The following is a 6037-nucleotide window of genomic DNA, read 5'->3' on the forward strand; positions in this document are numbered from 1 at the left end:
AATCATCTTGGGTGCCGTGGCTGAGGAATAGGCAATATCCACAAAAGACAGGTTACTGAGGAAGAAATACATAGGTGTGTGGAGCCGGGAAACAGAGAAGACTGTAAGCAAAATGAGTAGATTTCCCACCATGGTCACGATGTAGAAGAGGAGGAATAGGGCAAAGAACATCAGCTGCATTCCAGGATCTTGGGAAAGTCCTAGGAATATAAACTCAGTGACATTGTTGGCCACGTCCATGGGGACCCAGGTAAGACTGGTAGAGTGGCTCTGGTTCTCTGCAAAAGTAAATAGTGTTTATGAACCTTGTAAGTCTGGTAAAGCTAAAACAAACAAGTCTTGTAAAAATATTTAGGTGATGCTAAATATAGTAGAAAAAAGTTATTCATAGTCTTAAATGTCTTAATGGACATTTTTCTCATTAATTTTCTGACCACATTATTGACTTACATTTGATTTTCTGTTCATTTAGACTGACAGTTTCTTTCTCCAAACAAGAATCTAGAGAATATGAATTTTTTTTCTATTGAATTTCATGGCTTTTTCTAATGATCTCTCTCTTTCCTCCTTCCTCCCTCTTTCGCATATCAGAAATTCTCTTTGGGATGAAAAAGTGAATTAATTATTAAATGGACAAATTAATTTTTGAAGCTGGAGATAAAAGTAAGAAGTTGGAATCTGAGATATGATTTCTAAAATTCCTAGCTAAATCTTTTTAATATAATATATACAGATTGACTTTAAAATAATAACATTTTACTTAATCAAGTGAGAAATACTCCATTTCCAGTTTCTAAATTAGGTTGGAATTTCAATACAATTAGAAATTAAGTCATTTTTACTGACTGAAAATAGCATATACAATGGCCTCCTGCTTATCAACATCCTATGCTTATTAATCAACATTGGAGCAGTTTGAGACTTAAGAGTTGAACTACATGCAAAAATTCAATATTATTTGCCAGTAAGGAATACATAAGGAGTGGTCAAACTATACAGAGAAATACTTTTTCCTATGTTGCTATAAAGAGTTGAAAAGCTGAAAAGCTATCAAAGTCTCTATCATCCTCAATCCTCTTGCCTTGAAAAAGCCCAGATAATTTTCCATCCTTGCAATCTTAGGTAAGAATTAGTATTAGTAATAAATTTTTTATGCAGATGATGTTATAAATGGCATTTACAAAATAAGTGTCTGATGCTGTTTTACAAACTATATACAAAAATACCTAAGGCATACAAAAAAACTATTGGATAAAAACAATCAGGAAAGAATTCTTGAAAAGATGAATTATGAGACAGGATCTAAAGAAGTTCCTTACATGGGGAAAAGGACATCTGTAATACTTTCAACCATAAAGATAAAATTTTAAAAAATAAACAAAGAATTGTTCAGAATAAAGATAACACTTCTGAATCATGCAAAGTATTAACCATTCTTCATCTTTAGTAGGAACATCTCATTTCTGCATGGACAGTGGAAAGAGCACTGCCCAGGAGCTGAGTGAGTCGAGTTTGAGCACCTTCACCAACTGGTACCTTTGGCTAAATCCATTTTTGTTTTGTTTTTTTCTGAATCTTGGTTTTCTTATCTATAGAGCTAGGTATTGGCAGAGTTAGCATTTGAACTTAGGCAATGGGACTTCAAAATTTATTTTTTAATGAATATGCATGCTCCTGAGTTTGATGGTATTAAAGTCACCTATCTTCTGCTAATTATGAGGAGTTGGGTCTCTTTTTTTTAATTACATCCCGTATTTAGAGACAAAGACTATGGTTGCAACTGGCAAGATCATCACAACATACACAGTTTGTTCCCAAGTTTGCTCAAATTAAGCTTACAATAAGAATGCAATAACAAGTTATGTGAATTAACTGTTAATCTAGGCATTATTTCATGTGACATGTGTTGACCATCAAATAGAGGAAGCTTGCGTGTAAACTCACAATCATAGTTCCCTGAGATAAAGGTAAAAAAGCCATATGAGTCAGGGACACCTTTCCAGAGAAGGTCTTCATTGAGTAGAATTGAAGAGACTGCAGGGGGTAGGCACAGAAGAGTGGATGGGGCAGGAAGGACATTCCAGGACTAATGAATATGATATATGAAGATAAAGGGTACAAATCATCATAGCATCCTCTATGAAGAATGCCAACAGATTTTATATGACTCATCACAGAATCCATGAAGAGAAGTGTCAAGAAATGAGGCTAAAAAAGAGGAGCACCCAGATCATAAAGTCTTTTTTTTTTTTTTTTTTTTCACAGTGAGGGAATGTGTATTTCACAGTCTTAAGAAAGCACAGACACTGACCAGCGGGCAAGCACAGGCCTGCTCACACCCAGGTCACACACCACGGTCCCCTGTTTTGTTTGACAAGTTGAGGAGTTGAAATGTATTTTGAATGATTTGAGGGATCATAAAGAAAGATCTCTCCCATGGCAGGGGGCAACAGCAATAGATGTAGTAGAGAGTATTTTCTAAAGAATAAAAAATAAAACAAGAAGCTTGAAACCCAGTTGGCCTAGGTTCAAATTCTCTATTACTTGCTAACATTATGGCATCAGGTAAATTAACTTTCTTTGGCCTCAATTCTTCCAAGTGTAAAATGTAGGTAAGAATATCACATACCACATAATTTCTATAGTTTAACAGTGTGCTACACATAAAGCACTTATGTACACAGCACACTGTAGGTAAATATATAATTATCATTACCTATTTTAGTAACTAGGAAACATGCCAACTGCAAGAAGAGAGAAGCCTGGATAGGAGTCATCTTAAAACACTTACCTCCTTACACCATTCATCTCCTAATTCCCATTATGTGTATTTCTATGCTTGTCAAAATTACAGAAAATTTTAATATGCTTCTGAAATCCACTCTCTCAAATATATTCTTTAAAGTATAGGCCATATCTTTCCATGGCTGTCTTTAGCAGGGATACCCAAAAATGCTTAGGCAGCTGCTCTATTCTTCCAGAATGATGATAATCGTTACTTTATCTGGAGTATCCTTTAGAAACCCAAAAAATTAATCCAAGTTTCAGACCCAAGATTTTTCTACTTGCTTCTACTGAGAGAAAGGGCACAGGATTTAAAAATAGAGTAACTGGGCTTACTCACAGCTCTGCCTCTTACAGACTGTGGGATATTAACACAATTTTCCTCATTTCTGTTAACTTGAGTCCTTCCCTATTAGACAATAGTTACAATAATAGACATAAAGCAATAAGTGACCTGCACATCTAGATCATAATCACTTTAGTGGTGGAATTTCAAAAGCATTAGAATCAGACATCTGAACTCTATAGACCAGAGCCTCCATAGGATTGATTATTTCCACAGGTCCTCCCAGGTTCTTGGGTCAAATTTGACCTTTCTAGGATGATGCCACTAGTTATGAAAGGATCTATACTGTTAAAAAAAAAACAAGGTTGCTCTTTTATTTACCATCATGAGCCAAGCTTAATTATTTCAAGTAGAACAAATAGCTCCCTGAAATCCTTTGTAAAGAGATTGAGTCATAATTTCGCCTATGAGCAATTTGCAAAGGGCAGAGATCAAATATTCTGGATCTCTTCCCTAACAGCAAGCTTCACAGTGCGCTCTTCGGGCAATTATGTCTGAGCAAATGTCTTGAGACATCTGCAAATAAGTTAATGCAACACAATATAGACCAATATATACATATTTCTACATTTCACACAGCACCAATATTTATTTATTTTTTTCACTTAATAAATATTTATTGTACACATTCTCTGTGTTTGGTACTGTGCTATAAATATAAAGGGATAAATAAAATCCTATTCCTGGCATAAGTCATTCATCTTACAGTAATACCTTTAAATAACCTCCTCAAATCATCTTAGATTTATGTAAAGCTCTATATTCATATAGGTTAAAGGAATCTTAAAGATCACTTGACTTTATTCCAATAATTTAGGAGCAGAGAAGAAATTGAATTATCTAGCTTTCACTATTAGTGTTACAGCAAAGGCTAAATTCCAATTGAAATAATATTATACACACTTAAAACTACTTTTTACACTATTTAATAGAATTACTAGAACATATGTTGCAAAGTAGGTAAAATTTTTGAAAATTCCCCTTTATCCTTGTATATGATTTGAATCAATGAAAACTTTACTTGCCTCTTTCACTGGCTAACTTGCCATTCCAGTTGGAAAACTTCAGCTGTCTTCTTGAGAGTGGTCCCACCACTTGGATCTAGACAATCTAAGATATGGGATCAATAAACTTTTCTGAGGTAGAAATGTGATCTATTTCCAGATATTCACACTAAAAAAATTGAAGTACATCTAGTGATGATTCTTTTACATATGTGCCACATTTCACAAAAAAAGATTATGCCTGCAGCCTAACAATAGGTCCTGAGCGACCTCACCCCTTCTCAATTTTATAAGTTTATCATTATACCATGGCTTCTGATCTTGGTCTGCAAGAACTGCTTTTTATGTTCCTGATTTCAAGAGAGAAAAACCATAAGCAAGCTTTATGCCTCATCATAACCTTGAGGGAATTGTTGGGCCAGTGACTGGGTAGCAGCTGGAGAGTATTGTTAAGCAGAGAAAATGCAAGTGTAATTACCACTAAATGACTCATTAAAGTATATAAAAGGCTACTTGGTAAGTAGTTGATAAATATTGAGGCTATTTCTACAGTTTGGCACCATACTGAACCACTAACTGAACAACAAAATATTGGTTTATTAAAACTACTAAAATATTTTACTTTATTTTAAAAACTAGGGGCCCGGTGCACGAAATTCGTGCACTGGGTGTGGGGCGGGGGGGAGTGTCCCTCAGCCCAGCCTGCCCCCTCTCACATACTGGGAGCCCTCAGGCGTTGACCCCCATCACCCTCCAATCACAGGATCGGCCCCTTGCCCAGGCCTGACGCCTCTGACAGAGGGGGCAGGGGACCCTCATTTCCCCTCATCACTGGTTCTGCCCCCAGCCCAGGCCTGATGCCTCTGGCCTAGGCGTCTGGCCCGGGCAGCGGGGACCTGCAGTGCCAGCGGGGGGTGCCGCGATCACGCAGGCTCCGCCCCTGCCCCTGCAGGATGCCTCTGGCTGAGGCGTTCAGCCCAGGCAGCGGAGACCCACAGCTGCAGCGGCCCCGCGATCGTGGGCTCCACTTTAGGCCCAGGCAAGGGGCCCCTAGCTCCTGGGACTGCCAGCTTCGACCGTGCCCAGCTCCCATCGCTGGCTCCACCCCTACTTCCTGCTATCACTGGCCAGGGCAGCAAAGGCACCTGATTCTCCGATCATGGCTGGGGGGCAGGGCAAAGGCGGCCCCAGGGCCGCCTTTGCCCTGCCCCCCAGTTCTTATCTCCGCCCTGGGTTCCCGATCACTGTCAGTGGCAGGGGGCTTCTTCCTGCTTTCCCTTTCGCCTCCCTGCATTGTGCCTACATATGCAAATTAACCACCATCTTGTTGGCAGTTAACTGCCAATCTTAGTTGGCAGTTAATTTGCATATAGCCCTGATTAGCCAATGAAAAGGGTATCATCGTACGCCAATTACCATTTTTCTCTTTTATTAGTGTAGATAGGGGCCCAGTGCACGAATTCATGCACCTTGAAAGGAACTGTGGGCAGCAAGGCTGCCGTGGGCACAGGGATGGATCTTGGCCCATCCTCCGCACCCCCGCCCAGCCCCTCCAGCTGCAGTCCCCCGTCCCCTTTCTGCCAGCAGCCCTCTGCCGCCACCTCCATTCCCATGCACTGTTGGCACTGGTCCCACTTGCACCCACTGACAACACGGAGTGATTGGGGCCAGAGCCAGCAGCGGCTGTGAGTGGCTGCTGGCCCCAATCACCCTTCAGGAGCAGGGAGAGGTGGAGAAGCCCTCAGGGGCGATCAGGGCCTGCCGTCACCTCTTGCACCCGCTGACAGCACTAAGTGATTGGTACCAGCGCTGGGCGCCAGCAGCAGTTGCGAATGGCGGCTCCGGCACTGGCTATAGGTACCAGCCGGGCAGCGCCGGCAGTGGGTGCAAGTAGGGCAGTTGC

At 40.5% G+C, this 6037-nt stretch overlaps 1 pseudogene; it reads right to left on the reverse strand.

Annotated features, from left to right (window-relative positions):
- Positions 1-240, reverse strand: part of LOC132226981 (olfactory receptor 4S2-like) — an 868-nt pseudogene extending 628 nt beyond the window's left edge.
- Positions 241-6037: the final 5797 nt, after the last annotated feature.

The sequence above is a fragment of the Myotis daubentonii genome, chromosome 1, assembly GCF_963259705.1.
Source record: "Myotis daubentonii chromosome 1, mMyoDau2.1, whole genome shotgun sequence".
In the NCBI taxonomy this organism is placed as follows: domain Eukaryota; kingdom Metazoa; phylum Chordata; class Mammalia; order Chiroptera; family Vespertilionidae; genus Myotis; species Myotis daubentonii.